Raw genomic sequence first — 23,405 nt, forward strand, 5'->3', positions numbered from 1 at the left:
GATGACAGGAGGACGCTCGTCGCCTGAGCCTGCTGCCCCTTGTGTGGGGCAGGCGGGCTCGCTCCCAGCAGTGCACTTCCCAGGTCCCCTGCGTGGGCTTGCAGGAGAGGGCACAGGTCAAGTCTACAAAGCGGTGCCTGCTCTGTACCTGAGTGCTCATGTCTGTTCCTCTTTTCTTCAGATGTTTTTTCAAAGCCTCCTATACAGAACAGACCTTAAAATCTCTTTAAATAGCCCTGGCCGATGTGACTCATGGATTGGGTGTCAGTCTGCAATCAAAGGGTCGTCAGTTCGATTCCCAGTCAGGGCACATGCCTGGGTTGCGGGCCAGGTCCCCAGTAGGGGGTGTGCGAGAGGCAACCACACATGGATGTTTCTCTCCTTCTCTTTTTCCCACCCTTCCCCTCTAAAAATAAATAAATACAGTCTTTTTTAAAAATCTCTTTAAATAACGTTGTAGGAGACATTATCCCTCCTGTCCCAAGCACCCTTTCACAGTGTGTGCCTACAGGAATCCCCCCGAGGCTGGTGCCAGGCCAGAGGCGGGCTCTGACTGAGGGAGAGTCACCCGTGGGTGTGAGGGATCTGGCCCCCGGGGAAAAGCTGGGGAATATTCGGGAGAGGTCAGTGAGGATCGGAAAAGCACACTCGGCATTACCTATTCAAGGAAAAGCGCTCGGTTTCTACTTTGGAAGATGATAAACACTCTAGCAAACTTTCATTTTCCCTAAAACATCACTTCTGGCCTCAAGTAAACCAGTCTGGAAGCAATCACATGTCCCCCTGTAAGTCTCGCACAGCTCTAGCCAACGATTATTTGGGTGCACATTTCGTTTTCCGTGTTATGTCAGCCCCCTGGTGTGTCGTATATATTCCTGTCTGAGGCGCAAACAGAAGGCGTCCTGTGTGTTTTGGATTTGATGGCTCTTTGAGAATCTAAGTGGCATTGGATGTGGGTTGCATTTTGACCTGCTACCCTGTCCGAGTGCCTGTGGTCACCGGGCTGGACATCAGTGATGGTCATCACTGTCCAGGGGCTGTGTCACGTGCCTCAGCGGGAAGCACTGGGCAGCAAGCAGTTTTCAAAAGGCATGTTTTTGGAAAGCTCTGCACATTCCTTATGTTCTCCGAGGAAATTCTGTTTAAATCACCACTCTTCATTATATATAGTTAGCTGCAGATATTCCTCCCATGCCACCGTAAGAGCTCAGTGAGTCTGAACATGTCTATGCGTTGGCTGTGTTTATGAAGTGTAAGGGAGCACGGGGTAAACACACTCCCCCTTTACCAGGAATCACACTCGGCTGCAAATGAAGCACTGGGAGGACCGCGTGTTTGGGTCTAGGGTGAGAAATTTTCTCTCTTTTGCAAAAAGTGGTGTTGCCCTTCCCTTGTGGAATGCAGAAATAGAGCCCAATGGAGCAGATGGCAAGGTATGCAGCTGGAAGTAACGAGAACGAAAGGGTAAAGGGCAGGTGAGGGTTAGGGTGAGGGTCAGCTGTTAGCTGGTGCTGGGGTAGATGCTGCCAGCACATGCTTAGTGACTCCTAGTGACCCCCACAGCAGGTGAGGACAGAGTGATACGGAGCCAACCAGAGTGCATGTGTAGGTTCAGAGGTCGTTGGGAGAAGGTGAGGGCACAAGACAATGAAGCCTTGATGGAGAGGGACTGAAGACAGCGGGCACAGGCAGTGGGTGGGTTTAGTGCTGGTTGGCCGATTTGTATGTAGCAGTGTTATCTTTGTGTTCTTCTAGAGGGAAGGGGCTGCTTGGGAAGTGGGGGTGGTGAAGTGACTGATAATTCTTGTTACTGTGTCTGCTTCCCAAATAATAGTACTTTAGCCATGATCCCTCTAGTTTAGGGCACAGAGGTAGTGTGTCAATTTTCCTAACAGTCAAAAGTAGGGAAGTGGCATTCTTCGTAACAGACCCAGGTTCTGGATCGTCACAGTAGCTGGGATAGAGGGGAAAGAGCATCGGAAGGTTGGGGTCCAGTTCCTGGCTCACACACCTGCCTTGGACTGTCCTCACCCGGGCCTGTTTCTCATACAGAAGGCCACTGTAACATCTCATTGCAAAAATGTGAGGATGACAGGTGCCCTTGTTCTGGAGTGTGCTCCGTAATGACCCACCAGTGACACCACCTAGGGTGAGGCCATCCTCACCCAGGTTTGAAACATAGCCAGCATGTCAGCACGAAACCTCGGCTTGGTGTCATCGGTACGATGAGGACGGAACAGCTTTGGCAGCAGGGTGGAGAGCACTCTGTTGGGGCAACCTTAGTGGTCCCAGGATGTTCTGAGTGTGAGGGCCTTAGGAAGAAACCTAGATACTGAGTACCACCACATAGTCAGGCGTGTCAGTAAACAGTGGTTGTACTATAATGGTCAAAATATGCGTCCCAACCTAGAGTTCAGGGAGAAGTGAAATTGACCTAATGCCTGTTCGGTGCTGGTATGGACGGTGTTAGACAACTTTAAAAACACCAGATCTGGTTAAAAAATGATTACAGTTCTTTAACCGCTCGTGTATATCTGGCTTCACCCAGTAGCAGTTTTGCACTCTTGAGAGCTGTAAGCCTCTGGCTGTTGAGTGTCCTGGGCACCTGCACCGTCTCCCCACCCAACCTTCCCTCTTGCCGCTGTGTTGTCCTCGGGGGATGGTGGGGGCCTGCCTGGGTCTGCAGGTAAAAAAGATATATCGCTTCCTATTTTTTCTTTCCAAGAGGAAATGCACACACTGTGCTCTTAATTTGCTCTGTATTTTGTGGCTTGTACCTGTGCTAATTTTAGTAATAGTCTTTGTTTATACACATATGTCTTTAACTGTGTTTTGTTCTCTCTTTTCCATTCAAGGAAAGTAAAGAACATCCTGCCAGCCTTCTAGGCATTCCCTGAAATAATTACTGGGTGCTCGTGTGTGACATTACTCTGGTTTTACAGTTGAGAGGGGGTTGAATAAGACATTATTAGTTCCACAGCTGTAAAGCCTCTAATTGGACAGAGCCGATGGTTTGTGGACCAAAAGCTGTAGGATGAGGCAGAAAGTGACAGAGTAGGAGACTTTCAGTTTTCAAATGAAAAAGTATTAGCATAGATCTCCATATTTCCTGTTATTATTTGGGAAAGTACAGAAAAATGGAAAAAAGTTGTAACAATGAAGAATGAGCATGTGTTGGTCATCAGTTTGGCTTTAGGCTCTGTCTTGTGTATTTGTTCGCCCAACAGATGACTGAGTGGCCAGGCACTGTGGTGAGTGCTAGCGAAATTCCATGCTGCCATCCATTTAGAAGCTCCAAGTGTAATAGTCACAGAAGGCAGGGAAGCATGGGATCCCAGTTTGTGCCCAGTGTTGCATGTGACTCCATGGGACCAAGTCTGGCGGCTGAGAGGGATTCATCTGAGATGAAAGGCTTCAGAAAGACGGTTAGTCTCGTGATTTTTGGAGATGGTAGGGGTGTGTTTTGCAGAAAGATGGCTGGGGGTGGGGTGGAGAATTGAAAGCCTTAAGAAAACCAAATGAACCTCTTCGGTACAGTGAACCTCTGTAAAGTCTGATTCTAAGTTTGCCCAGGGCAAAACACAAGGGAAATTGCATAATTTTGAGAAAAGGAATGATGGAAATATAATGTGGTGGTGGTTTTAAGTGTTTTTATGGTGGTTTGAAATATTTTCATCCATTAGGTTTGGAAAGATTAAAGAGTCTCAGTTAAGCTTTTTTAGAAAGTCAAGCAGAACATTTTTAAAGACATCTTGCTTATTAACCCTAGATATGAAAGATTTATAAAAGGCAAAAACTATGATGATGCTTCATATAACTAAATCCCAGAAAATCTTGGCTCTCGTTCTAAATCTTGAAACAAAATGCTCTCTGGAACATTCATTAGAAGACAGCTTGCTATCACAGAATTGTTAGTTTGCAGCGGAAACTCCAAACTGCTGACACATGCGCCCTCCAGATCTTTAAACTGTGGAAGTACTTCAGCCAGCTGCCACACCATCGGTCTGTGCACTGGTAACTTTTGCAGCTAGGTTCTGTACATGTGAATAAATGTCCATAACTGAGCGATAGTGCTCCTCTTGGTACTATGAGCTGTAATCATCTGACTTCCAAACTGACTTGCCGTGACTAGAATTAGGCTATTTAAATTAAATTAGGAGTTTATTTAAAAAATTCAGATTAGATTCAGTTTTTTAAAAAGAGTTTAGGTTACAGTCCTTGACTTTGCTGCTAACTGTAACCTTGGACAGGTTTCTTAGCATGCCTGTAAAAGGTCCAGGTTCATCAACCTCACGTTTTCAGACTGCGACTGCAGATCTGTACAGTGCTCTCATAGTCCGTGCAAGTTGTTACAATACGCCTGGGAACGAACACTCCCCAAGTGTTCACAGTAGTGAGTTAAGGGATACACTGGGGCATGTGGGCCCGGGCCCCACTGTACTGTACACAGTAATCATACCTGTTTGATGCAGAAGTCGATTAGGTTGGGGCCGTAAACCAAAGGCCTTCGGCAGCTAGGCTCCGCTCTGGACACACCTGCCAGTCACCTCCAAATGGGAGCACGGCGGGCGTGTCAGCACAGACTCCCTGGGCTGTGGTGGTGGAGGGGACGGGGACCTAAGTGTCTGCAGGCCTGCACACCCCCTCCCCAGCCAGCCGACTGGGCCTCTTTAAACAATAAACAAATGCTTGCATCTCTCCTGTTTTTATAATAAACCCCCAGTCATGAAGCCTTTCTACTTTGCAAAACCTCCCTTTTGTAGTTTTTTTTAACTTTGACTGAATATTGTCAGAGAAGAAATAGTGCCCGTCCCATTGTATAGATAAAATAGGGTTTCAAATGTGCAGGTTCTGTTTCTAGTTAAAAAACCATACAATGAACGCGTGCTGTAGAAACAGGTATAAGATGCAGGTAAGTGTCACCTACAACCCTAAATCTAGGCAATTTTTCATTTTGAAAAATGAAGAAGAATTACTCTGTTTTCCATATAGAATCAAACACTGCAAAGAGAACACTTTTTAACTTCAAACTAACATAAGGTTACGTTACGTATACAGGGTCCCGCAGAAATAAGGCTTGCTTGAGTGTGGTTGGTAGGTGACGTGAATGTCTCGCACGAGATGGACAGCAATTTGAGCATTTCACCTAAAATGTCATATTCTGTGCTTGAGTATTATATTGTTATGTTACAGAATTATATACTTATGATTTTGTAATAAAAAGGGGGCGTTATTTGTGCCAGACCCTGTATATGGATCAAAATGAAAAGTGTGGCTAGGAAAATGGAATGATTAATGTCCACAAACACTGGGAAAGAAGTAGATACTTATTCTATTTTAAAAAGAGAAAGAGCCCTGAACAGTGTGGCTCAGTTGGTTGGAGTATTGTCCCATAAACTGAAAGGTCACATGTTCAGTTCCTGGTCTCGGCACATGCCTGGGTTGTGGATTCAGTCCCCTGTGCTTCTCTCTTCCTCCCTTTTGCTCTCTGTAAGATCAATAAGCCTGTCTTTGGGTGAGGATGAAAAATAAATAACTAAAAATAGAGAGAAAGCACTTTCCAGAGAGGATGAGACTGTGAGGGTAGAGGAAGCCAGTGGGACCAGCGTCACCCACGGCTGTGCTCTTCCTGGGCTTGCCACCGTCTCACTGGGTTGCTCTGGGCCACAATGCAGTTACTTCATTTCTCTGAGTCTCTGCGAAAATGGGGGAAATGATGCCTGTTTGTGCAGGTGCATGTGGGAATTGACAGCGGAGACGCAGTCTAAAATGAGTGGGCAGCTGTTACCATGGGCATGCGTAATACTGGCCTTGTCACATGTTGCTGACCTACTGTGTGTACTGTAAAATTTTTGGAAGACAGGTCTCAAAGGGCTCAGAGATAAATACAGTGGACAGAGTTTCAGAAAGGGAAGCTAACACAAGAGGGATGGGAAACTCAACAACACAATCCTCCTCCTGTATGTAAAGTGACACAGAGGTCCCTGTGCAAACCCTGCTCTGAGAGGGGCCTAATCTGAAAGGACACTCCCAGGAGAGGAAGATGCGCAGCCCAGGAGGACTGTGGAAGCAGAGGACAGCACCGTTACAAAAGGCTGAAGGTCAAAGGCTAAAGGTTGTTTTGAGATGAGGCCTATGTAAAACCCTGAAGACAAGGAAAGTGTCTTTTTATGAAAAAGAAAAAGGAAAGTGTCTTTTTATGAACAAGAAAGAGCAAGGGAGTGGCCTGCTGCACGGGGCCTGGGACGTTCTGTTAGTAGGTGAAGCAGAAACTCCCCATCGGTGGCAATGAGAGCCTAAGAAGGTGAGAAGCCTAGGAGAAGGCCCTCGTTGTCCTCAAAGGGGCCCTGGCCTTAGAAAATGATGTCCTTGGGAACTGGACGAACTTACAGGCTGACCTCCAAGTCCGGGGATTGTGGTGAGCAGGACGGGGCTCCCGTGCTTGGAGCAAAGCAAGTGTTCTGATTTTCAAGCAAAGAAGAAGGTAGTTTCTTAGAACTATAGGTGAGTGAACATGTCATTATTCCCGGCCTGGTGCTGAAAAGAGTTCCTATTAAATCCATTAAAACGGGCCTGGGTGCCCTGACAGAAGGGGTATCAGTTGATGAAGAACAACTCCTGCCGGAAGTAAGGGATGCAGCTTTTAAGAGGGTTGTTTGCTTGGTGAATGGAACCTGGAGATGCTGGATATCAGGATTTCATAAGGTATTTCAGAAGGCAGCTAAGATTTCCTTGATGAGAAGGATGGAGAAACAGGGCCTGGGTGGCTGTGCAGCCTGGACAGTACCAGTTCATGGAGCAGTGTCAGCCGAGGGAAGGGGGGCTGGGCTGCAGGGGTGGACAGAGGACCCCACACATCATGTGGAGGAGCTGGGTGACACGCTCCTGAATGCGGAGCAGAGGTCAGAGGCCACAGCCCATGTCACAGGGAGGAAAAAGGAGCACCAAGACAGGACGAGGGAGGCAAGGGACGAGGACATACGAGAACCAGCAGTAGCAGGACTGCTGTAGGGGGCCCGTGGATGGGGTCAGAGGCGGCGGTGCTGCCCTTGCAGCTCTCTGTTTGTTCTCAGCTCCTGCAGGTTGTCAGAGGCCCCTTGATGGGGGCTGAAATGGGAGGAAGAGATTTCCGACCTCAGGCTTACCTTCTTCAACTCACTATTGGCTGATTTGAATGAGGAAATGGTTATCAAGTATGCTGATTACATCTCTAGGGGACCCAAAGAAGGAAGAAGAACTAAAATGTTGGCTGAGTTGTGGACCTGGGTCCGGAAAACTTAGTTGTTGGAGGTGTGGGACAAGGACATGCTGCTCAGTGGTAACCTGCGAGGCAGACGCGTGGTGTCATTCTAGACTCGTGTGGCTGTCAGATTCAGGGAAAGCTCGGACCCGCAGCGGAACGGTGTGGTCCAAGCTGAGATGGGGGGCAGGCCTTCACCAGGTTATTCTGCTCCCACAGATCATGCTGTATCTGAAGTTTCAACTCAGCTCCAATTTCCGTCCATGGAGGAACCCGTTTTGGATGCACGCGTATGAGACTGACATGGATTTGGGGAACACTGTGTGTGTCGGATGAGGACTCGTGCTCACCCTGGAGAGCATCTGAGGGCTCCAAGGACCACTGGCTTAAAAGAAGTGAGGCGCAGTTGAAGGATTGGGCTTAACCTTTGTGGTAGCAGAGGGCATGGATTCCGGCTCCCTGCCCCTGGGGCTACCCAAAAAGAAATGGAAGCTTCCGGAGAAAGGCCCAGCCTGGACAAAGGCCACTTTCAGGGGGGTTAGCTCAGGGTGCCAAGCGTAAGCCCACTTGGACTTGAGACTCTGTGGTTCTCATCTTCTCGTCTGCACTCCCCTGTGGCTCTGGTTGCCGAAAAGCATTGTGGGCACGTTGGAGTTGCTGCTGTGCGAGACACACCCTTTGAGATGGTCTCCTTGATAGGAGTGCGACTCAGAACTGGGGAGTTGGTCTTGTAGGAAGAGGGCATCAGTTTCAACCCGCTTCGTTCCACTCGACCCAGCACTGTCCATCAGGATTGAAATGAAAGGCAGGCCGCAGTGAGACCTCAGGGCTGCACTTGCATATCTACCCTTCTGGGTGCCAAAGAGCAGAGCGATTCTTAGAGGCTAAAGTGAACAGTGGGTTTTCTCTTAGTTCTTTTAAAAAAATGTGTTTTCAGAGAAGCACTGTGTTAAGGATAGACATTTTAGTATGTTTTAAAGTTTTAAGAATTCATTTGCTTTTTGTAAATGGAAAAGGAAGTCCTTCCTTAGAACTTTGGTGCAAGCTACAGGCTCGGTGTCGTCAACTAGGACTCACAGTGGTGGCCAGGTTCCTGGTTCTGGTCAGCACCGCCGTGACCACTGCTGAAGATCAGATCTTTGTCCTTGTCCCTTTTGAGCAGGGAAGGCACTCAGGATCCATGGGAACTTCGTTTTTAACTTGTTCCCAGGTAGAGACAGCACTCCCCTGCCCTGCTGGGGCTTGTCGGTCCCACCCACATCCACATGTTCCTTCTGGTCACATGTTCCTCCTGACTGCAGTGGATGCGCTGCTGGGAAGGGAGGGCCCTGTTTCCTGGCCCTGGGTGGGCCTTCTTAACACAGCTTGCTGCTGATCTCCCCAAAATACGTGGTAGATGGCCAGACGTTCTTAAATGTGGTGCCATCTTCGTTTCTCTCTCACTCTGTCTCTCACACACACACTTCCACACTCCTCACGCTCACACATTCTCTGCATCGTAATTTAGAGAAAGCCTTGAAGAGCAGCTGGTCCACAACAGTGCCCACCCCAAGCCCCCTGTGACTCTTTTCCCCACTCGTTGCTTTTATAGCGCACTTGCTCCCACTTGTTCATGCCAGTCTCACTCCCACACTTCCGCCCACTTGTTTATGCCACTCTCTTTCTAAAACAGAGGCAACCCTGTAGTCACCTCTCTGTCTCCAGCCCCTAGAACAAGCCCAGACACAGGGTACACTCACAATAATTACCTGATGGAGAAGAAGAGAACCTGTAATGGGGGGTTCCTAAAGTCAGGAATGAGTAGTAAAGGACAAACACCCCGAAAAACAACACCTGCAGTTCTAGAGTGCCTGTCTTGCTGGAGAAAGAGGTGAACACCACCCCTTTTCTTAGCTCCGTGTCTCTGAGGCATCCACCACTGGCTTCCCTAGTAGGGGCTGGACAGAATACAGGACGTCTAGTCAGAGTGGACTTCAGACATTCACCAAGTAATTTCCAGTATAAGCATGCCCCATGCAGCATTTGGGATATATTTACACTAAAAATTATTTCTTGATTACTTTCATTTGCTAAATTTTGCCTGATAGATTCTGATTTGCCATGTGTTAGGATGTTTAGATCTACATTTAGACAAATGTAGATGTTGTCTACATTTGCTGTAAGAGATCAGCTCTCACACCAGCCTTGCCCCCGGTGCATAGCACTGCTGGTCAGAGTTGGGGTCTGTGCAAAGTCCTCCTTCTGCTGAGATATGTACTCTGAGTGATATATGAGGGAGAGGGTGAGAAACATGAATGTGTGAGAGACACATTGACTAGTTGCCTCTCATACACCTGCAAGTTGGGACCTGGCCTGCAACCCAGGCATGTGTCCTGACTGGGAATCGAACCAGCGACCCTTTGGTTCGCAGGCTGGTGCTCAATCTGCTGAGCCTCACCAGTCAGGTGGAGACCTCTGTTTTCGATGGTGCTGGACCACGGGAGTTCCTTTACCTGATCAGTTTACTTCTCAGCCTTCCTCAAGTGATAAAGGTACTTACAGCTTAGAGGGTTTATGTGGCCTTTTTATCAGAGTACAGATGATCAGGGGAAAGAAGGGAGAGACTTAAAGAGAAAACAGGTTATTTAGAATCAGCCGTGCTGCTGATGTTTTTCCAACACCTAGCATTGAACGGAAGAGGTTATTCCCTTTGGAATTATTACTTGTAGAGTGTATTCCTTTAATACACATAATAATTTCAGGGAGGAATTTGTTCCCAGGGAAGCATTTCAACTTCCCAAAATATGGTGCTTGACGTTGACAAGGATCTGGCCCTTAAAAGGCTGTAAGACATCTTGAAGGGCAATCAGATGCCAGTCAGGAAAGTGGCCCCTGAGGTCACGAGAAGAGCTTCATCGTAGGGAATTTCGTGAGGGTCCGGGAGGCTGCCTCTGTGGTGGCCTCTCGTTTGGCCTGATTCATTGAGAGTACGTAGAATCATCTTAGAAAAAGCCCTTCCAAACGAAAGCCACACGTTAGATCAGTGGGTTGCAAAACGAATCTCTGAGACTGTGGGGTGGGAGCGAGCAGGGTCTCGTGGGGGGCCGGGCAAGTGGGCTTCTCCCGCAGCCGCCCGGCCATCGGGTGCTCCCGGCTTCAACGTGTTTCGGCTCTTCCCAGCTGCCGCACTGCGTGTCCAGGCCTGTCCTCTGGCTAAGGCACAGGGAGGACCGGCCTTGACTGAAAGTCACATGGGCGTCACTTAGTGGGCAAGGTGGCCCAACTGACTGCTGTCCTTCATGTGTCCACTTGGACTTTCTCTAGTCATCACTGCATACCTGTTTTAGGGGGAAATTCTATACTGTAGTGGATTTGTAACTCGGGGGTTGTTCACTTCTGAGGTGTGTCCTCACAACTGTGTAATAAGACCTGAGAAAGGGCATGGGACTCTGGACAGCCGGGTGAAGTGCAGGTGTGCCCAGGAGCTCTGAGACGAGTCTCAGTGTGTCCTCCATCAGCTCAAGAGTGTGTGAGGACATTCGGATGGGGTACAGATGGGGTGCATGGCAGCTCTCAGACACTACAAGTCGAGATTTTCTTACCCCGAAGCCCAGCCGAGGATTCTGAAGGATGTGATTGCAGCAGGCAACCCATTGAAGGAAGGCCCGCCTCGTTCTGGTGTGTGCCCCTGCAGAGCCGCACCAAGGCCGACGTGCCCAAGACGGTGCTGTGTTTGTAGAAGTTTCTGTCAGTGGTTCACCAGCTTGGGTAATATTTACAGTTCTCTGTGGCCTTGTTAAAATAAGGCACCGTGCCTTCCTGAAAACTATTATTCTGTTAGAAAAAATAAAGACATGCAATTCAAGTCGAGTGTGTGTCCCTGACATCAGAGGCATCACTCGGTGTGCCGAGCGACCTCAGTGAAGGCAAAGCAGGTGGCTGCTCGGTGGCCTCAGTGGGCATGTCCCACCTGAGTCCTCTCTGCTCTGTGGTTTGGGAGTAAATACGACCCTGGTCATTGCCTCTACAACCGCACTGCGCCTGCTCTCAGTGTGACTGTGTGACTGTCCCGGTCATTTTGCGAGATCATGAGTGACTGTGTAAAATGAAGACAAAGGCATGGAACTCAGATAATTTGTCCAAACGGGCTGAACGCATTTACCAGTGACATCCTGCCAAACTCACATGAGGAGTGACTATCTTTTTTCTTTAAATTTCATGCTCTTACCTTCCTGGCTGTTCTTTTAAGTAGCCAGTGCCCAGTTTTAAATACTTATCCTAGGTCAGGAAGTAAAGCGCATGTGTACAAAGATCTCATGGAAGCACGTAGGAGTCCGGCAGGAGGCCAGGCTGGGCCCAGAGCCTTTCTGGCTGCCTGTCCCTTCTGACCCTGGCGCCTTGCCCCACCCAGGGCTCACCGTCCTGTGGGCGGGTCTTCCTGTCCAGTGTTCCAGTGGTCACCTCTCCGGGGGTTGCATTTTCTGGCATCGGAGACGAGTGGCTTGTCATTTCCTTGACCAAGTCACATCAGTTCTCTGCCACTAATTCAGCTTGCACATTTGTTTCTGCAGCTATAAAAAAAAAGCATCTGCTCAACTGAGTGACCATGTCATCTCTCCAGTTCAGTTGTGAAGACAGCGCAGGACACCAGATTGCATTTGCTTTAAGCAAACTAGATACATGAAAATTGAAATGTGAAAAAATGGATGGTTCACTTTTCAAAAGGACTTCTTTAAACACCAACTTCTTTAATACTCTAAAAATAAAACATAATTAATGTCCTTGGTTTCTAGAGTATAATACTTAATGCATGAAGGTGGCATGCCTATAAAAATATTTAATGTTTAAAATCATTAAAAATTTGTTACCCAGTGGGTTCGGTTTTACTGCATGAATGTCAAATGCTGCAGTGCCTATTCTTGGAAACCCGGAATGAAATGTTTTGACCTGTAAGCGAGGAGGGGACTGTCCGCAGCAGGCTGCCTTGTAAAATTCCTGAGCACTTGGTGTGAGTCCCCAGCCTGCAGGCCTCTGAGAAGTCAGGGGTACCCATGTCCCAGGCCAGGTTTTCTTACAGTTGGTGTACAGTGATTGTAGGTATGGCTAGGAGACTTCATACTTCTGGGAGGACTGTCATTCAGTCCTTCGGTGAACGTCCACTGAGAAGCCTCGTGTCAGGGAGTGGGCATTTATAAGGCACAGACCTTGGCTTTGCTGTCTTGGAGCCTGTGGTGTGGTCTGCTCTTCCCACCCAGTTAGTGGGGAGGTTGCCTGCTCTTCTTTCTGTACTGCTTCTCGTCTTCTCTGGCACCACCCATCCCAGAGTTCAGGGTATCAGAGTCAGACTCGTCAGGTCCTCTGAGTTGTGAACAGAAATTCTTTTTTTCCCTTCTATTTCATCACAGGCATAAGCTTTCCCTTGTAAAAATATAGAGTGGCTCTGATTGCTAGTTGCTTGTGGGGACTGTCCCCTGTGACTAGGAATGGCCAAGGGGAGGGGGGGAACTTTAGAGGTGGAGGCAGCGGGAGTAGGGGGGGGCGCGTGTGGTTGCTGGGGCTGGGGAGCAGCGTGGAGAAGGGAGGGGTCCTGGCTCCGTGGCGGCCGAATGGTGTGGAATGTGTGGGCAGCAGAATCGCGGACACCCCAATCCAGAAGGGAGGTGCAGGCTATGTACCCCTTTCGAATTTCCAGCTCATGGTCAAGGGAAGGAGGGAGAAGATGATGAGACAGGACTATCCCGGAGAGGGGATTGAGGCAGGCTGGTGCCTGGGCCTGAGCCACTTGGAAAGGCCATCATTAAACAGAGTATTTTCAGTGTCCGACTAAGCACTCTCATCTCCAAGCAGAGAAGAGAGGGAGCAGCATAACCAGGCAGAGGGAACAGCAGACTTCTGCCGTGTGCCTGTAGCCTGAGCATCGATGCGCATCCCTGCCTTGTCTGTGATGGGCACAGCCCCTCAGTCCCCACAGCTGGCCTGGGTGGTGGGTATTAATTGCCACTTTTGTAGTTGAAGAAGCTCATAGTAAACGTACCAAGGATTGCACACTTAATAAAGAGCAAAGTCGGAGATGCAGGCTTCAAGGAGTTTGAGCTATGCAGGCTGCACGGTTTTAGCCGGTGTGCTGAACTGCTAGCTGGGGGCGTTTGCAGGCCCCTGGGCCTCTGGGCCTTCCTCCACCCGCTCACAGGCAACGGAACTTAAGCACCTGTGAGAACAGCTTAGCCAGTGGTGGCCCAGAAATCCTAATGGATCATCCAGAAGTTTGTGTTCTATTTGGATCATTCGTACCAAGTGGCATAATTTTTTCAGGATTTAATATCTGAGATGGCTGAATTAAATGAATAAGGGACATTATAGGACATGCAGTGCATAGTAGGACAAGATGCCAGATCGTGTAGATTCTCATTCTTGGTACGCCCATGGGCGGGTGTGAATGCTCCAAGCTTTAGCTTTCCTATATTTAAAATGAAAATGCTGTGCCCTGCAATTCCTAAGGTGTGTTGTAGCACGAATACGATTCTTCTTTCCATTCTGTTAGAATGAAGTAGCTCCTTTGGGGAACCTAAGGTTGCATGCACAGTCTATGTGTGGTGAGGAAACAGCGCGTGATCTCATTTTCACAGAGGAACCCTCAGTTTCCCCCATCACAAAAATAAATTCCCGAGTAGGGAATATTGCCTCTATTTAATTATCCTTGGTACCTGGGGAGCTCTGACCTCATAGTGTTATAATCTAACAGGATGGTGCTCAACACATCTTCAATTTTTTAACGGCGGAACAATAAATAGGTTAGCAAATGGCGTTGGAACCTGTGTGCACACACCGGTCCAGGATGCTCTGCACCAGCTATCCTGCTCCCCTACGGGCTGAGCAAACGGCCCAGCTGGGCGAGGCAGACCCGGGTCTGGCAACTGTGAGTCCCTCTGGCACTTCCGTTTCCGCGTGGCAGGACCGCTGGCTGAGGCTCAGGTCTGAGAGTGCTTGGGAGGCCCTGGTGTTCTTGGTGCAGCCTGGTTACCTGCTTATTTGGCCCACTGGCGATTAGCCCTGGAACATCAGTGCTGGCGCATGCCTCCCCCGGCGGGTTTTCTGTCCTCTGGCTTGATAATCACACGTGTCCTCCTCCTGCGGCGAGTCCCAGCAGGTCAGTTTTGCTGATCACTGGCAGCTCTGATGACAGGTTTACTGGGGGAAGGAATGAAGGAGGTTAATTAATTAAAAGGGGACCCAAGCCTCTGTAATTCTGTCTCTCCGGGGTGTCCTCCCTGCCCTTTCTTTCTCACCTGTAATTTAGAAGTGATGCTTCAGGCTATAGGCAGTTTCCAGCCTGCTAACAGGTCATTTGCAAATCACACATTTACTTAAGGAGGAAAAATGCGGAACAGAAGCCTTTACATTAATTTATTCTCCATGCAGTTGTCCCAGCTGGTTCATTCTTTGAGGAGGCACTCTCTGCTCGGTCCTTATTCCCTCTTCTTCTGTGACCTGGATAGTTAATATAGAAGCTGGGCCACTGCTTCCAGGGCTGAGTGTGTGTAGGAAAGGCCACAGCTGCTTTGAAAGCAGCTGGGCCTCCCCTCAGTCCTGGTCTCTTCCAGCTGTCAGCAGCAGGGTCACTGTATGGGGGCTACTTGCATGTCTGGTAGCTCGGGAGCCTGGGGGGAGCAGTCTATGACAAGAAAGGCAGAGAATTTGGGGGCTCAGGCACACTTAGCCTGAAATCCAGTCTTGGCCTTGCTCTGGCTATGTCATCTTGGCTGGGTTATTTAACCTCTTTGAACCTCATTTTTCTCCTTTGCCAGGGCTGTTTTCATTGAGTCATGAGACACATATGTCAGTTACCTGGAACCAGTAGCCCCCAGTGAGTTACAGCTGAGTAAGGAGTGCCTCCCTCCATGTTGCCTTAATTTTACCCATTTTTTAAAAAGAATAACTATAACTGCATTTCAAAGTTAAGGATAATTGCAGCAAATACATCACTTGGCAACTTGAGCTGCAGAAAACTGATTCTAGAACTTTCACAATTACCTCCAGCTGTACTTCCACCTCCAGGCCCTGCTACATCTCTGTTTGTTATTATTTTTTAAAGCCTTATTCTTGGTGCCACGTTCTCAATGAAAAGTGGGCTTTCTGGCGTCCTCCTTTGCATTTCTGGTGAGATTGCAGCCAGTATTGGGGGGGTGGGGGCGCACACTGGCACCTGCTGACAGCGAGGATCCCCCGATGGTGGGTAACAGAGAGTGATCCCCAAAGGAGCGCGGATGTGCTGCTTCACGAAAACTTCAGCCGTGTAAGGAGCTTGGGAGAAGCCGCGCTGTCTGGAGTGTCCACCCAGTGGCAGAGCTCCGGAGCAGGGGGGTTTCTTTTGTGACAGCTAAGGTGGGCCTCCGTGGCAGGTATGACACTTCTCCATGGCCCAGCACGCACCGCAGTGGTGTCCATGGGGAGGCACCGGGGAGGTGCGTTCCAGTTCTGCCAGTTGCTGTGGAATGCTGGGTAGAGGCACTCCTCCAAACCTGAGTTGCTCTGTGGAGACAGTTCTGGTTGTCTTTCAGGGTGTTCAGTATCAGGCACTGACTACGTACGGAGCAGTAGTGGTAGTAACAGAACTATGCGGAACAGAGGGATCGTAATGATAAATGATGAATTTGCCCACATCGGTCTTAGTGGCCACAGAAAGCGTGTGGAGAAGCAAGAGTGCTGGCCGGGGAATCAGAAGACCTGGTTCGCCTTCCCACTCAATGCCTCGGTGGCTCGCATGCCCGTATGACATGGGACAAGTCGCTAAAGCACTCCCATCTTGGCTGGCTCGTGTGTAGGCTGGGTCCCCTGTGGTAAGGACCTGAGATTCCTAAATGTGAAGGGACTTTGAAAACTAAAACTCTCTCCAAATCGAGGCTGTGTGACTGTGATGTCCACATTCTGTGCTGAGTACTTGATATTTACTGTGACTATCCACCTTTGCTCAGTGACAGGTCATTTTACGTCTATTTACAGCCACCCCATCAGGATACGCACTAACATACCCCCAAAAGCCACAGTCACAGGATGCCTGCTGGAGTTCCACAATACATTTTGCTTACTGTTTGTCCATTTCAAGGTCATTTGTCAGGACAGAAATATTTCTCTTACTTGGCAAGAAAGAAACAAATTTAGTCTGTATTGGTACATACGGGTGTGTTAACAGATCATTCTTGGGTGCCCCCCACGGACAATTTGAGCAAATTTGGGTCTTCTTCCTTCTGTTCCGCATTGGGACCTCTGCGCCTTCTACCACACAAGTGCCGACTGGCTCTGCGCAGCCCCCGAACCCTGTCACGCCCTAGCCAGTCTTCTCCAGATTTCAGAAAGGGCTCTGTGACCTTAGCAGGAACGCTGTGGAGTCGGATGACTGAGCTGCTTTGTCATTTTCTTCTTTGACTGACTTTTAAGTCAGTGTCTGAAGGGTGAACTCATTGCAAAACCTCATTAGCAAAATGCTTAGATTAATTTAAACTAATAGATGTTATCCTGGTGCCAGTTTTGCTTTGTGTGGACCAGTCACACATTTCACAAAGCTGTGTTTCCCCTTTATGCCAGAACCACAGTAGAAAGATGGAAAAAAAGTTACTCAGCCGTTTTTCTTGTCATACATCAGAGTCAGGATGCCTTCCAAAATATGTAGTATAATACTACTATAGAATAGTATGATATAACTATAAATAATAAATGGTTATTTGGGGATTATGTAAGTTTTACCAAACACAAGCATGAAGATAACATCAAAATTGCTAAATACAGTTTTCAATTACTGAAGTGTATTATTATGTTACTAATGAGAACTAATTGCCCCCAATTTTTAAATATTTAACCTCATTTTTGGTTGTGCCTTTGGCAGCTGTGAGGGTCACCCAAAACTTTCTAGCCCCGTCTGTGGTCAGTGAATGGGCTGTGGCGGGGCAGTACGGCCCAGTGGTGAGAGCGCCTGTGTCGGGGGCAGAGCCCCTGTTGTCCCAACCCCACCTGTGCCAGCAGGTGTGTGTCCTGGTCAGGTTACTTGGCGTGATTGCGTAAACAAGTCCAATTCATTGGATTGTGAGGCTGTGTAGTGTGCTCTTACATGCTGCTTCCAAGCTCTTTCACTCACTCGTGTGTTTTCAGGTTTTATATAATTATTTCACAATTTGAGAAAACAAGCAAGTACCAAAAAATGCCACTCTTAGATCTTAAAACAGTAAAAGATACAGAAATTAGTGTTTTCAGAATTTTACGTCCCTGTAACTTCATCACATCATCACTTAAGAAGGTTTTAATTGACTTCAGATGCTAACAGATACTTTGAGACTCCTTTGGAAGTTCAGCTGGTTCTAGACGCCAAGCTGACCCGGGGCCGCAGGCAGCCCGAGCACAGGCGCAGTAAGCTGCACCACTGCCAGCCACCGAGGGGGCCGGACCTGGCCGTGCTCCGTAGGGCACTCTGCAGACAGGACTGCATGGACCCGCTAGCGCAGGCGGAGTGGCCTCCCTCTTACACTTCCTCCACTGAAGTCCTCTTGGCCTCTTGGGAAGGACCCAAGGCCCAGCGAGGTTAGGTGACACTGTCAGTTCCTGGCGGAACTGCATCTGGAGCCTGGGCGTCCTGCCAGCCAGGACAGGGGTCTCTCCTGAACCGTTCCAGCACAAGGAGAGAGATGAGCACTGCATACACTGGAGGACACGTGGCATTTTAGAACACAGAGATTCATCGAGCACTGAGACATTTGCTGTGGTAGTGACACCAGCTCTTCTTTAGGAATTATCATGAGAAAAAAAAACTAGGAAAAGTTATTCCATTGACCAGTGATGACCAGTTATTGTTCCTTTTGTCAACAGGCAAGATGAATGAAGTTCTGGCAGCTTCCTGTGTCCCAGGCCTTGTAGAAATAAGTGAGACGTGCTTCAAAGTTCTAATGTGCACCAGCCACATCGGATCTGGTTTCAGGAAGCGTTAAAAGGAACCCGCCGTTGCCTGTTGAGAAGGCTCTGTGCTCTCAGGCATTGTTTCTGCTTGAATCCAGAGGTTGCAAGCATGCCTCCCTATATTACCTGTTGGAGCAGGTTTAATTTTATAAATTTGAAACACAAACTCTATGAGTTTCTAGTTCATAATTGTTCTTTTGGAGGATCCACTCAGATGAACAGTGTTGCATCCGTAAGAGATACGCACTTCCACTGGACCAGAACTGATGGGAACATAAGTGGCGCCAGACTCCATCCGTGTCTGCACCCAGTACCAGTGATGGAAAGGACAGTTTGCAAGGAGACCCCTCAAAGGAAAGAAGGCACATTGTGTTGGAACTACCTACAGATTCCTGAAACCGTAGCTTTAGTAAGCCGAGGCTTTTTTTTTTTTTAACACAACATGCGTAGACTGTGGTTCTTGACTGGAGGCTTTCTTCCATTATTATTAGTCATCTCCTTGGATAGTCTCAGATATTGAAAGTCTTAAGCTTTCACTGAAAAAAATGCAGCTTTGAGACAATCCAGGGTTTGCTGTAGTCTTCTAGGTGAGTCACCCCAGCGTCCATGTCCTCGTGTGACGCACAGCAGGTGTCAGGTGGTAGGAGAGAGGCCTGGTGGGGGCGGGAGAGAACGGCAGTGAGCGGGCATGTTGCAGTGCATTATAAACATACTTTATAAGTACATTTCTTACTGGCTTCTTATTCGGGCACAGGTTACAAAACTTTGCTCTAAGTATTCAGATCAGGATTTGTGTTTGGGAAATTACCAATGTCCACAGTACCTGCAGGGAAAAAACTCAAGTCTGAGCACTCTTTGTACCTAAAAGAATATTTTTGTCATTCTTCTGTTTGTTTGGTTCTGTCACAGATTAAAAGTGCTTGGAACACTGTAGTCTGTGGTCTCTTGAAATCCCATCAGCGAGAACCTAACACGTTCACAGTGTGCTGTCACTTTGGCCATTCATAATAAAAACGGAAACTAACTCTGATTGCTAGTCATTTTCTTTGTGCTTCATCTCTGTATAGCAGCCCGGAAGTTTGTTTCGGCATCTGGGCACCCAGGCATCCACGGCGCAGGCCTCTCACGGCCTCTTGCGTTGAGTCCCTGTCAGTTTCTGTGTTTGTTATTTGTCAAAGGGCTGAGTTATTTTTGAGTGTTACGATCTGTTTTACCGTGCAGTCTACAACATGGATTAAATACAACTCCTAAAGATCGTCCCTTAGCTATCTTCGGTTTCTGCGTACACTCTACTTTCTGTTAAATTGAATATAATTCTTTCTGATGATAACATTCTCTATTAAATAAGTGGAAGATTGGAGGAGGTCGTGGCTCCTGTAGCCACACTTCTCAGCTTTTCAAGGGCATCTGTTCCATTTGACTCTCTGCCCAATGGGACAGTGTGTTTTCATTGACTGCACCATGTCGTAGTAAGAAATTTAAAAAACTGCAAAGAAATCCAAACATGGGCACCGGTCGGAAACTTAGCCCTTGTTTGACACTCTGACCCCATTTGATACAGAAATAAAAGAGGTTTCTTTCTATTCTTCGGTAACTAAATTGGCAGTTGGCAGATTCACAGGCTTCGCCACTCATCTGGCTCCCCCCTCCCACCTACCCCACCCCCAAAAGGAACAGTGTAGATCTGAGGATTCACATGGACATCTGGTGTAAAAATGAGCAAATGATTGTGGAGCTCTTAAATGAGGAAAAAATAGACAGAGGGAGGTGGGAGGAGAAAGAGAATAGCGAACAAACTCAAAAATAGGACGGTTCCTTCAGAACGTTCCCCGAAGCCCTAGCACTTCGCTGGAGGGGCACGTCTGATGCTCAGGTGCACGGCCGGGGCCCAGCTGCTAAAAGAATCATCCTTTTAAAAATCCCAGGGCACCACAGGAAGGGCAGAGGTTGCTGCTTTTGTTCCCTGGGTGCACTCCCTTTTCCGAAGCCCCCACTGCCCTCTGCCCCAGCATCTGGACCAGCTCTTTGTGGACCAGCATGAATATTTAACAGGCCAAACTCCCTTGCTGTGGGACAGGAAAGCTTTCTAAAGTCATGGGTCTCCAGGGACTTCCAGCACGTTGAGCGGATTTTAAAAACAGTATTAGGTGACTTTGACAGACTGAAGCTCTTGGGCATTCACACAGTTAGAAAGAATCCTGGATGTGGGCGGTTTGGTTTTATAAGTGAATTTTGGCCTCTCACTTTGAATTCTAATACTGAGATCTCATTCAAATGAGATGGGTGGTCTTAAGGAATTTTTTTATGTGGTTAATAAATTCTTTAGAGAGGAAGAAAAAAACCCCAAACATCTGTTTCAGAATGGTCTCTGTATAGGAACTGCACATAGGTAATTACTTTATCCCAGGCAAGTCATCTTTTAGATGATTTAGGAGTATGAGCAATGAAGAAAGGGGTCAAATTTGATGCTTTAGCAGAAAACCTCTTTCTACTCATTACTAGCAGTCACTCTAAATGCGCTATTTCTGAATCCCGTTGCTGAAACAGGGCCTATCCCACCCTGTCTTGCGGGCATGGAATCACCGTTATGGCTGGGCTTTCCTTCACTGGATGGTATACCAGGGGCCGGGCCTGGCAGGCCGGGTCTAGCTATGGTGTCATAGACACTAACTGAGCCTTTTAGTTTATGTGAGACATGCTCTGTTTACTTCTCTTGTTTCTTCTCTCTGTTTACATCTCTTTCAAATGGTTTTTGAAATAGCAGAGAGAAAAGATTCTACCTGTGGCCTATGTGGAAATAAAATAAAGCTCATTTTCACACATTCTTGTGTTACTCCAAAAATTAAAATGTTTAATCCTCCAATATATAACTAGGCCAAATGGCTATCACTATAGACAGTTGAAGAAAGATTATAAACTAGAAACATGCATATGTACATTTTATCTAAACTTTTATATACACAGAAAGATACCATTTATACAATTAATATGAATACCATTTTTAAGTACCCAGAAAGATACCATTCATACAATTAATGTGGATGTTTAAATCCCCCAGAGAAGTCAATGTGGTTTTCCGACTGCTAAGGCCCCAGCTCGCGCAGTTGGGAAAGAACCTGAATACACCTTTGGCAACTTTGCCTGGTTGTCGTGGGTCAGGAGAAGGGTCTTAGGGAGGAGCAGCAGTTGCCACTCAGCAGATTTTTTCTTCCATGTTTGAAAACTGAGACAAATTCTTCCTTTATGTCATTTGAAAAGGCCCGCATGAGGAGTTTCATTGACTGTTAGAAGTCCCCAAACACACTGTTGAGCGGACTAAGGAAGGAGGCACAGCAAACACTCGTCCCTCCTCAGTGCTTCCCTCCCACTCCCAGTGCTGACAGGGAAGGGAGAAGGGCAAATGAGAAAGAGGAGGGATTTCTTGCCCAAAGGGTCCGTGTTATCAAGAGTTTTATTTTGCCTGTGTAGACATGAGCATGCGCCCATGCACACACTTCATGGGGCTGGAGGTCATAGCAGAGTGACCAGAATCCACCCAGGTATCAGAGAGGCAAGACGTACAGAGGTGAGGGCTGGACAGAGACCGCCGCAAAGCAGAGGCCAGCTGGGGCCTCTGCAGCTGGAGCTGGGGCGGGCCACAGGCAGAGCCAGTCTCCTTCACGACGGTCCGACTCCAGCTCCCAGGTCTGGCTTTTGATGAGAATGTTGTCCATTTGTCTCCAAATACCAGTATTTTTCCGTCCAACACATATTTATGCACTGTGCTGAGACCAGAGGTAGAGCAATGGATTAAAATGCTTATTCCCATCACTAGGCTCTGCTTAGTAAAAAGGCCTTCGGGTGTGTGTCGTGCAGTAAGCAGAAGATGAACACAAAAGAGGCTCACACAGGCAGTTAGAAACCAGTTGTTTCTCTAAAAAGGACTAGTTTTTGTCAGCTCAGTTTTCCACCACAGAAAAAAGAAAACCATTCTCACGTAGTTTATCTTTTTGCTCTTTTCTAGCCAGTGACCAGTTTATTGTTTGTTTGGTTTTGAGAATCATGAGCGAGCCTTCCCTTTTCAAAGTGTCCTGTTTCCAAGGACTGGACTGCAGTGGCCTAGCAGCCGAGTTCCCAGAGCAAGTTCACGAATACCTTCTCTGGGTGGGGGCGCCTCACAGCAGCCCCTAAACAGGACCTCTCTTTTTCTAAACCTCGCAACTTGGGCAGGGGGACAAATGCCACTGCGGATGCTGCCATTAAATTCAAAGTGAGAGGTGACGAGTTTCGGCTGTACGTGGGCAGAAGGAAAACCTCAGGCTGCTGTCAGGCGCAGTGACTTGAGTTCACAACCTTTGGAAAGTTATAAATGGAACACAAAGCTACTTTTACTCTTCAGCTGCTAGGATTCAGAGTTTCTTGAGAGGTCTCCCCTATTACTTTTTAGAAAGTATATTTAATGGAACAAGACTAGACTACAGCTTGGGAGTAGGCAGAATACATGGCAAGTTACTCTTTGCTCACATTTTTCTGAAGTGAGTTATTTAACCTCCTGGAGCTTTGGTTCCTCGTCTCTAGAGAGGAGACGGTCACGCGGCTGTTTGCCCCTCTGTGTAGTGATACTACCGCTGACGTTCGGTGGTTAGAAACGGTGCGTGGAATGGGTTCAGCATGGGAACTGGTGGCTGCCATTGCTCATCTCTAGGCTGAAACACTGCTCGGTCCATTCCTGTGCGAGGACGCACTGCTCGGACGATGGGGTGTCCACTTCGTGAAAGTGAAAACAAGTAAAGTGAATGCCAGGCTTACAGCCCTGGGCGATCAATTGTTCCTGCCTTGTGAGCCGGTTGGAACCGTGATCGGCCCTGAGACTCAGAGATAAGGCTGTTGTGTCCATCTGTTTTCCCAGGGTCGGGTGGGACGCCCCAGGCTTTGTGATCGAGTCTGCTTGGCAGATCACCCTGAGAAAAAACTGGAAAGTGCAGGCTTTTGAAAAGGCCAGCTTGACTCCATGAGCTGGGGGCGGGCACATTTGCAGAGGACACCTCGTCACAGCCCCAAGCACACCCCCGGGGACAGCTGGATGGGAAGTGAAGGAGCGGGGTTGTCATAAGTTCCCAGGTCCTTGGTGCCTTGGACTGTGACACCTGATTATATTTTTAATCTAGTAAGTTTCTCTTCTGCTCCTTCACTCTTTTAAAATGTAGCTATTTTGCATTCATCTCAAATAAACAAAAATTAACTTACATTAAGAGAAGAAGGAACC

The 23,405-nt window shown here is 47.9% G+C and overlaps 1 long non-coding RNA gene across 1 annotated transcript; it reads left to right on the forward strand.

Moving 5' to 3' along the window:
• The first annotated feature begins 402 nt into the window (after positions 1–402).
• On the forward strand, positions 403–19,190 carry LOC118992142 (uncharacterized). The gene is made up of 2 exons (XR_005067591.1): positions 403–3,425; positions 18,074–19,190. It is a non-coding gene; the product is annotated as an uncharacterized LOC118992142 (long non-coding RNA).
• Positions 19,191–23,405: the final 4,215 nt, after the last annotated feature.

This window comes from Sturnira hondurensis, unplaced genomic scaffold (genome assembly GCF_014824575.4).
Source record: "Sturnira hondurensis isolate 20B ecotype Veracruz unplaced genomic scaffold, ASM1482457v3 Scaffold0000167, whole genome shotgun sequence".
NCBI lineage: Eukaryota > Metazoa > Chordata > Mammalia > Chiroptera > Phyllostomidae > Sturnira > Sturnira hondurensis.